Source organism: Oncorhynchus keta, chromosome 11 (assembly GCF_023373465.1).
Source record: "Oncorhynchus keta strain PuntledgeMale-10-30-2019 chromosome 11, Oket_V2, whole genome shotgun sequence".
Classification (NCBI taxonomy): domain Eukaryota; kingdom Metazoa; phylum Chordata; class Actinopteri; order Salmoniformes; family Salmonidae; genus Oncorhynchus; species Oncorhynchus keta.
The window spans coordinates 21,409,135-21,419,827 of NC_068431.1; positions in this window are offsets into that span (position 1 = coordinate 21,409,135).

A 10,693-nucleotide genomic window follows, 5' to 3' on the forward strand; every position below is an offset into this window, starting at 1 on the left:
ATTTGTCTGTGATAGCCAGTTTCTATGGCCAGATTGTGTTCACTGAGTCTGTACATAGTCCGTGTTTTTCTCAGTTTTCTATCAGTCACTATGGTTACATAGTCTGACACCATGCACTGTCTGTTTAGAGCCAAATAGCAAATGTACTTAGATTTTTTGTGGTGTCTTTTCAATAGGTGTTATATTTTTATTTTTGCTTTGTGATGATTTGGTTGGGCCAGATTTTCTGAGTGCTTTCATGAGGCTTTGTTAGATTGGTATGGGTTAGTGAACTGAGCCTCAAAACCAGCTGGCAGAGGGGACTCTTTTCTATGGTCAACTTTTGGCATTTGAGGGCTTTGGTAGGAGTGGTGCTCACTTGTTCTTTTTTGGATATTAATCAGAAGAGGGGATTGTTGTTTGGAGTTTGGAGTTTTTCTCTGTACTCTGAGGATGCTCTTACAGAATTCCGCATACAGGGTTTCAGTTGGGTGTTTGTCTCATTTGTAGGTGTGTGTATGTTCTCAGTGACAGAGCAGATTAGGTTCCCAGGCTAAAACAGATAATCTGTTTGTGAGGAACCCAATTTGTGAGGAGAAGAAGGATAGAATTATCTAGCCTGGTCCTGGCTGGTGTGTCAGGGGTAACACTACCCCGTAAGCCTCTGCCCGAACCCAGAGGCCACAACACACCTCCTGCCATCATTGACATGGTGGCAACATAGTGGCGTTACTGTGCCCTGCCATCCCTCTCTGAACAAGTCTCCGCATAATTTATACCAGCCTTCCTTAAGTGCCTTCAAAAGATGAAAGTTTATCCTGTCCTGTCCTGCCCTGTCCCATCCTAACCTAACAGGGCATTTTCTGTTGAAGTCATGCTACAGTAGGTTTCCAGTGGTGGTCAACATATTTCCATGAGTGGTAGTAGCTAACAACCTGTTTTAAGTTCGCATCCTTTCTCTTCCCTCTTTAGATCTCTTGGTGCTCTCTGTCCCTTTCTACTACCCCTTTCACTCTCTCTCCTCTGGCTCCCTTCTTTATCTCTTTCAGTGCTCTCTGTCCCTTTATACTACCCCTTTCACTCTCTCTCCTCTGGCTCCCTTCTTTATCTCTTTCAGTGCTCTCTGTCCCTTTCTACTACCCCTTTCACTCTCTCTCCTCTGGCTCCCTTCTTTATCTCTTTCAGTGCTCTCTGTCCCTTTCTACTACCCCTTTCATTCTCTCTCCTCTGGCTCCCTTCTTTATCTCTTTCAGTGCTCTCTTGCCTTATGTCCTACCCTTTCTGTCCATCTCTCTTTTTCTCTCTCTCCTCCTCTCTCCACTCTTTTACTCTCGGTTTTCTTTCCCTCTATCTTTCCTGGTTCTATCTGTCTCTCTCATCCTCCTCCCTTCCTCTTTTATTCTCCCTCTCTCTCCCTCTTTCCTGCCTCTCTTGGTGCTCTCTATCCTTTTCTCTCTCCACCCTCTTACTCTGTCAGTGCACTCTCTCCCTCTTTCCAGCCCAATCTCATTCTCCCTTTTCTTACCCTTGGTGCCCCCCTTAAGGCTGGCGAGTGCAGCTTAGAAGATTTAGTTGAACAGGGTGCTGTGCTGGATTAAATTGGATCCTGTTTAGAAAGCAGCTGTTCAGTGTGGGATGAATTTTTTATGGTCTGCTCAGTTAGGGGCAGAGGGAGAGAAGGAGGGAGCGGGAGAGAGATGTTGCTCCTTTCGCTGCTGCCTCTCTGTCTGTGCATTAGACAATACTTGGCCTATAGGGCTACGCATTTGATCTCACAAGGAGCCCCCTCAAATCTATATAGACCTTGAAGGATGCATGCACACACACACACACACACACACACACACACACACACACACACACACACACACACACACACACACACACACACACACACACACACACACACACACACACACACACACAAGCAACCCCTTCACCCCACACACACATACTCCATATGGCCCCAGCACGGCAACACACACCTCTGGGATATTAGTGATAACGTACATCTGTGCTGTTTCACTGTGTACCCTCCCACTCTGGCTAAACAGGGTCTGTTGACACTTTCATAACTAATGACCATGTCATAAACCCTCTCTGGGCTGATCAGGGCTAAAGTCCACGCTGCTTATGCAGTGACACAGCCTTGGACTAACAGAGATGTATGATAGACTTCTAAAACCTCTATTTCTATCTTTCTTTTTCTTTTGTTCTCTCTCTCTCTCTCTCTCTCTCTCTCTCTCTCTCTCAACATGGTTGGAGTATAATGCATTATGGTCTGGTTACTGACTCTGTACTGAGACCCCTTTTATATAGCCAAGTTATTGTGTATTTATTCCTTTCATTATAATTGTTTATTTTTCTTTCTATTCTTTTTCTCTTTGCGTTGTTGGGAAGTAAGCATTTTACTGTTAATCTACACCTGTTATTTACAAAGCATGTGACAAATAAAATGTGATTTTATTTTATTTATGATGCATTATAAGACTATGATGTCTTTGTAGCATCTCATAATGATTTTGACTCTGTAGAAAAATTGCCATATTGAAAGACATACACTACCGGTCAAAGGTTTTAGAACACCTACTCATTCAAGGGTTTTTCTTTACTTTTACTATTTTCTACTTTGTAGAATAATAGTGAAGAAATCAAAACAATAAAATAACATGGAATCATGTAGTAACCAAAAAAGTGTTAAAGAAATCAAAATATATTTTAGATTTGAGATTCTACAAATAACCACCCTTTGCCTCGATGACAGCTTGGCACACTCTTGGCATTCTCTCAACCAGCTTCACCTGGAATACTTTTCCAACAGTCCTGAAGGAGTTTCCACATATGCTGAGCACTTGTTGGCTGCTTTTCCTTCACTCTGTGGTCCGACTCATCCCAAACCAACTCAGTTTGGTTGAAGTTGGGGGATTGTGGAGGCCAGGTCATCTGATGCAGCACTCCATCACTCTCCTTCTTGGTGAAATAGTCCTTAAACAGCCTGGAGGTGTGTTGGGTCATTGTCCTGTTGAAAAACAAATGATAGTCCAACTAAGCGCAAACCAGATGGGATGGTGTATCACTGCAGAATGCTGTGGTAGCCATGCTGGTTAAGTGTACCTTGAATTCTAAATAAATCGCAGACAGTGTCACCAGCAAATAACCCCACACAATAACACCTCCTTCTCCATGCTTTATGGTGGGAAATATACATGCGGAGATCATCCGGGTCATTCTCATGAAACCATTAAAATACCATTGCAGTAATGATATTAAATACAAAACATGTAATTTAGTAATATAACGAAATATCATAATAAATAAAAATGTTCTCTACCTTGTGTAGCCGATGTGAAATGGCTAGCTAGTTAGCGGTGGTGCGCGCTAGTGGCGTTTCAATCGGTGACATCACTTGCTCTGAGACCTTGAAGTAGTGGTTCCACTTGCTCTGCAAGGGCCGTGGCTTTTGTGGAGTGATGGGAAACGATGCTTTGAGGGTGACTGTTGATGTGTGCAGAGCGTCCCTGGTTCGCGCCCAGGTCAGGTCGAGGGGACGGACGTAAAGTCTATACTGTTACACTTGCACAAAGAGTCATTTCAACATAGGAATTAATTAGTTTTGTAATGGTTTTCGTTGGTGGAAGGAGAGGAGGACCAAAATTCAGCGTGGTAAGTGTTCGTCATGATTTAATAGAACAAACTGAACACTACACAAAATAATAACGAAGCGAAAATGAAACAGTTCTGCCAGGTGGAACAGACACTAAACAGAAATTAAACACCCACAACCAAAATGGGGAAAACAGGCTACCTAGTATGATTCTCAATCAGAGACAACGAACGACACCTGCCTCTGATTGAGAACCATACTAAGCCAAACACATAGAAATATAACATATAAAAAAGAACATAGACTACCCACCCCAACTCCCGCCCTGACCAACCTAACACAAAGACATAAAAAAGGAACTAAGGTCAGAACGTGATAAGTTTTGTATTTTATTGCATTCCCTGCTGAAATTCTCATTATCGCAATGTGTCCAGCTCTGTCTGAATGTATGTTATGTTGTAATTTAAGCAGAGTAAAATGAAAATATTCTGAAAAAAATAAATGGATGTTCTACTAGATGTTTTCAAATGACAGAAAAAAATATTAACTGAATATTCATGTGTAATAATAATGAACAAATAGTGGAAAAAATAAGTGTCCATGACTGATGTTCTCATCCTCCGCAACATTTTTGAAGGACTGTTTACACACACACACAGAATTTTAAATCAAGTTTGATTTTGAATGAAGAAACACATCTGCCAGTACCTTCAAGATGGCTACCAGGTAAGCAGATCTCTTTATATTTCTCCAGTTAAAAGTTAAACATTCTCTTGTCAGACGGCGTACACAACAGTATTAATTATCATTACCAATACAGGTATGTTTCCACATTTAGAATTTTTTTACATTTTAGATTTTCTATGAAAATATCCTTCATTAATGTCTAATTATGTACATTGAGGAAAAATGTGCTTAGTCATCATGTCTTCTCTATTGTTAGCAAAACATGCTAAGGTTCCTCATCCTCTGCATCACCATTCTCACTTACTGCTGCAACTTAAGGCAAGTTGCGGTAGAGAACTTCTGTTTCGGTAATGAGAATTTAATCATACAGACTATATTTTTAAATATATATAATTAACTATTCATTTAAATGTAATTTACTAACTGTTCATATTGTGCTTTATGTCCTGTTTAATTGCAGACAGTCAGCAAGGGACAAAAATAAAGGAAAGGCTGACAAAATTCAGAAAAAAAGTTCACCAACCCAGAATCAATCAATCAATCAATCAAATTTTATTTATATAGCCCTTCGTACATCAGCTGATATCTGCTGGAAGAGTACAGAAGGAAGGAGAGAGAGAGGTTAGGGGTTAGAGAGCTTACAGCAAGATCAATTAGCATATATATAGTCTATAGGTAGCCTATGTTAATTAACCTTGCTGTAATCTCTTCAACCCCTAACCTCTCTCTCTCCTTCCTTCTGTAATCTTCCAGCAGTTCTGGGTTGGTGTGAACTTTTTTCTGAATTTTGTCAGGGTCTATAGGAAGTCACACAGTGTCTATAGGAAGTCACACAGTGTCCATAGGAAGTCACACAGTGTCCATAGGAAGTCACACAGTGTCCATAGGAAGTCACACAGTGTCCATAGGAAGTCACACAGTGTCCATAGGAAGTCACACAGTGTCCATAGGAAGTCACACAGTGTCCATAGGAAGTCACACATCCACTACAAACATGCACACACACACAATCAGTAAGCCATTTAGTTTGTACTATAGGGTGTCCACACACAGTGTGTAACCTTTTCAGTCCCTACTATAGGATGTGTACACACAGACACACAGTCTGTAAGCCATTCAGTCCCTACTGTTGGATGCATACGCACACACACACAGTCTGTAAGCAATTCAGTCCCTACTGTTGGATGCATACACACACACACACACACACACACACACACACACACACACACACACACACACACACACACACACACACACACACACACACACACACACACACACACACACACACACACACACACACACACACACAGTCTGTAAGCCATTCAGTCTCTACTATAGGATTACGTGTCCATAACAGAAAGATTTTCCCCATGTTTTGAGACATGCTCATTTCATGTCATGCTTCCTTCCCAGTTCCAGATATCAAAAACAAACTCAAAATGGTAAAATCAAGAACTCAAGATCTGACAAAGAAGCAACATGAAAAGAAGAAAAAACTGTGTCAGGAAAACTCAAAAAGTTATTACAGAAGAAAGAAACAGCTAAAAGCAGCATTGGACATAACACCATCAGGACAGTAAGATGATACACTTCAACATGTTCAAGGAGCAAATGAAGAAGTTATTCAACATCTTCAAGAAGACACAGCCTCCCCAAGAGAACAGCCATTCTCACCTCAGCGGGTAAATGTCCCTGCCATCAACTCAACTCTCTACAGACACCAGGACCAATGAAGACATCTACCCCAAAGGAATCACACAAAAAGAGGAACAGAAAAAAGAAAACACTATCAAAATTGAGGTCAAAGTTGCGTTAAAAAGAAGAGAAGCTGCAGGAGAGGAACAAAGAGATGATCGTCCTAAAGAAAAGACTGAAAATACTTGAGATGATGGCCAAGAGGAAGCAGGGAATTGTCAACATGGAAGGCAGAGAGGTCCAGAAGAAAACTACAAAGAGAGAGGTCATCAGAGAACATTACCCAATAACAGCCAGAGAAGACCAATGTGCAAACTTGGTAGCCGCTTCCTTCATCAAGATGAAGTCTCCAGTGAAATAAAGGTGGAATCCTGAGAAATTCAGAAAAAGGGCCAGATATTCCGTAAGAGAGCCTTAATGGACACTATCTTCATAGAAGATTTCTGTCTGATAAGGCACAATCTTTCCAAGCCTCAATTATTTAAACTTAAGCCATTATGGATTGGCCAGCGAAGAGTCACAGACAGAGAAACATGTGCTTGCAAAACGCATGTAAACTTTGGCATGAAGATAGAGAACCTGCACCAGCTTGGGGTCATAGAAACATCATCCCCAAGAGACACTGTACAGACCAGTGTGTGTAGTGACAATGACGTGCTGTTCTAATGTTTTTGTATGTGTTGTTTTTATGTGTTCTCTGTTTTCAGCCTTCAGTGGCTTGCGAAAGTATTCCCCCCATGGCAGTTTTCCTATTTTGTTGCCTTACAACCTGGAATTAAAATATATTTTTGTGGGGGTTTGTATCATTTGATTTACACAACATGCCTACCACTTTGAAGATGCAAAATAGGAACAGGAAATAAGACAAAAAAAAATAACTTAAGCGAGCATAACTATTCACCCCCCCAAAGTCAATACTTTGTAGAGCCACCTTTTGCAGCAATTACAGCTACAAGTTTCTTGGGGTATGTCTCTATAAGTTTGGCACATCGAGTCAATGGGGTTTTGCCCATTCTTCAAGGCAAAACTGCTCCGCTCCTTCAAGTTGGTTGGATTCTGCTGGTGTACAGCAATCTTTAAGTCATACCTCAGATTCTTAATTGGATTGAGGCCTGGGCTTTGACTAGGCCATTACAAGACATTTAAATGTTTCCCCTTAAACCCCTCGAGTGTTGCTTTAGCAGTATGCTTAGGGTCATTGTCCTGCTGGAAGGTGAACCTCCGTCCCAGTCTCAAATCTCTTGAAGACAAACAGGTTCCCCCTCAATAATTTCCCTGTATTTAGCACCATGCATCATTCCTTCAATTCTGACCAGTTTCCCAGTCCCTGTCGATGAAAAACATCCCCACAGCATGGTGATGGTGCTCTCGGGGTGATGAGAGGTGTTGGGTTTGCGCCAGACATAGCATTTTCCTTGATGGCCAAAAATCTCAAGGTACTCGAGTACCTTCTTCCATATGTTTGGGGAGTCTGCCACATGCCTTTTCACGAACCCCAAACGTGTTTGCTTATTTTTGTCTTTAAGCAATGGCTTTTTCTGACCACTCTTCTGTAAAGCCCAGTTCTGTGGAGTGTATGGCTTAAAGTGGTCCTATGGACAAATACTCCAATCTCCGATGTGGAGATTTGCACCTCCAACAGGGTTATCTTTGGTCTCTTTGTTGTCTCTCTGATTAATGCCCTCCTTGCCTGGTCCGTAAGTTTTGGTGGGCGGCCCTCTCTTGGCAGGTTTGTTGTGGTGCCATTTTCTTTCCATTTTTTAATAATGGATTTAATGGTGCTCCGTGGGATGTTCAAAGTTTCGGATATTTTTTTATAATCCAACCCGAATCTGTACTTCTCCACAACTTTGTCCCTGACCTGTTTGGAGAGCTCCTTGGTCTTCATGGTGCCGCTTGCTTGGTGGTGCCCCTTGCTTAGTGGTGTTGCAGACTCTGGGGCCTTTCAGAACAGATGTGTATATATACTGAGATCATGTGACAGATCATGTGACACTTAGATTGCACACAGGTGGACTTTATTTAACTAATTATGTGACTTCTGAAAGTAATTGGTTGCACCAGATTCATAGCAAAGGGGGTGAAAAGATATACACGCACCACTTTTACATTTTTTATTCTTTTGAATTTTTTTAAACAAGTTATTTTTTTCATTTCACTTCACCAATTTTGACTATTTGTGTATGTCCGTTACATGAAATCCAAATAAAAATAAATTTAAATTCCAGGTTGTAATGCAACAAAGTAGGAAAAATGCCAATAGGAGTGAATACTTTTGCAAGGCACTGTATGTACAGTGGGGCAAAAAAAGTATTTAGTCAGACACCAATTGTGCAAGTTCTCCCATTTAAAAATATGAGAGGCCTGTAATTTTCATCATAGGTACACTTCAACTATGACAGACAAAATGAGAAAAAAAATCCAGAAAATCACATTGTAGGATTTTTTATGAATTTATTTGCAAATTATGGTGTAAAATAAGTATTTGGTCACCTACAAACAAGCAAGATTTATGGCTCTCACAGACCTGTAATTTCTTCTTTTTTTTTGTGGACACAACCTCAAACAGTCACACTCCAAACTCCACTATGGCCAAGACCAAAGAGCTGTCAAAGGATACCAGAAACTAAATTGTAGACCTGCACCAGGCTGGGAAGAACGAATCTGCAATAGGTAAGCAGATTGGTTTGAAGAAATCAACAGTGGGAGCAATTATTAGGAAATGGAAGACATACAAGACCACTGATAATCTCCCTCGATCTGGGGCTCCACGCAAGAGCTTACCCCGTGGGGTCAAAATGATCACAAGAACGGTGAGCAAAAATCCCAGAACCACACGGGGGGACCTAGTGAATGACCTGCAGAGAGCTGGGACCAAAGTAACAAAGCCTACCAACAGCAAGGGCATTGAAGATGAAACGTGGCTGGGTCTTTCAGCATGACAATGATCCCAAACACACCGCCCGGGCAACGAAGGAGTGGCTTCGTAAGAAGCATTTCAAGGTCCTGGAGTGGCCTAGCCAGTCTCCAGATCTCAACCCCATAGAAAATCTTTGGAGGGAGTTGAAAGTCTGTATTGCCCAGCAACAGCCCCAAAACAGCACTGCTGTAGAGGAGATCTGCATGGAGGAATGGGCCAAAATATCAGCAACAGTGTGTGAAAACCTTGTGAAGACTTACAGAAAACGTTTGCACTCTATCATTGCCAACAAAGGGTATATAACAAAGTATTGAGATAAACGTTTGTTATTGACCAAATACTTATTTTTCCACCATAATTTGCAAATAAATTCATTAAAAATCCTACAATGTGATTTTCTGGATTTGTTTCTCATTTTGTCTGTCATAGTTGAAGTGCACCTATGATGAAAATTTCAGGCCTCTCATATTTTTAAATGGGAGAACTTGCACAATTGGTGTCTGACTAAATACTTTTTTGCCCCACTCTGTTATGTACTTTTGAAGCACTAATGATGAAATTGATTGAACTTGAATCTATGATTGTGCCAATATTATCTCATTTATTTTCTACATCAAATTGTATAATGTTTTTAACCATACCTCAGTCTTAGTATACTTATTATCATTACCGAAATCGTCAACCTCATTTCCGAAACCTATGTATCATTACCGCTACAGGTGTTCATTTAATGTTCATTTAATGAATTGAAAAATAGTCGTTTGCTTTAAAATGCATGTGCAGAATCTATACAATATGTTCTTTCAGGATTGCCACATCATTATGAAAATATGTCAGGTTTCAAAGAAATATAAAACATATTAGGTTGTATACTGTGGAAGGTGTTGTGGTAATGAGAGAAATCAGTCAATCAAATCATGTTCATTTAAAAATATATATTATTTCAGAGTTTCAGTAACAGTGCATGACTGTTAATACTTAATTTTTTTAAATGTGAAAATGTATTAGCTTTCCTAATTGTCTTTACGTTTTCAGATCGTTGCGGTAATGAGATTTTTAAGGAGTTATTTTGGAAAATGTGTTCAAAATGGTGTTAAATTGTCAGTAAATGTTTTTAAATTAATGTTCACAAACACTTCAGACCCTGTTATTAATGCCTTAAATGGACATTTGTTGATGCAAGTCTTTTTAAAGATTTCATGTTTGAAATCTTTAAAACCAAGATTTCGTCAGAATCACCATTCCGTTCACCCACACCGCTTCTCACAAAGACACAGCGGTTGGAACCAAAAATCTCCAATTTGGACTCCAGACCAAAGGACAGATTTCCACCGTTCTAATGTCCATTGCTCGTATTTCTTGGCCCAAGAAAGTCTCTTATTCTTAATGGTGTCTTTTAGCAGTGGTTTCTTTGTAGCATTTTGACCATGAAGGCTTGATTCACACAGTCTCATCTGAACAGTTGATGTTGAGATGTGTCTGTTACTTGAACTCTGTGAAGCATTTATTTGGACTGCAATTTCAGAGGCTGGTGACTCTAATGAACTTATCCTCTGCAGCAGAGGTAAGTCTTGGCCTTCCATTCCCGTGGCTGTCCTGATGAGAGCCAGTTTCATCTTGATGGTTTTTGCGACTGCACTTGAAGAAACTTGACATTTTCCTTATTGACTAACCTACATGTCTCAAAGTAATGATGGACTGTTGTTTCTCTTTGCTTATTTGAGCTGTCCTTGCCATAATATGGACCTTTTACCAAATAGGGCTATCTTCTGTATACTACCTCTACCTTGTCACAACACAAC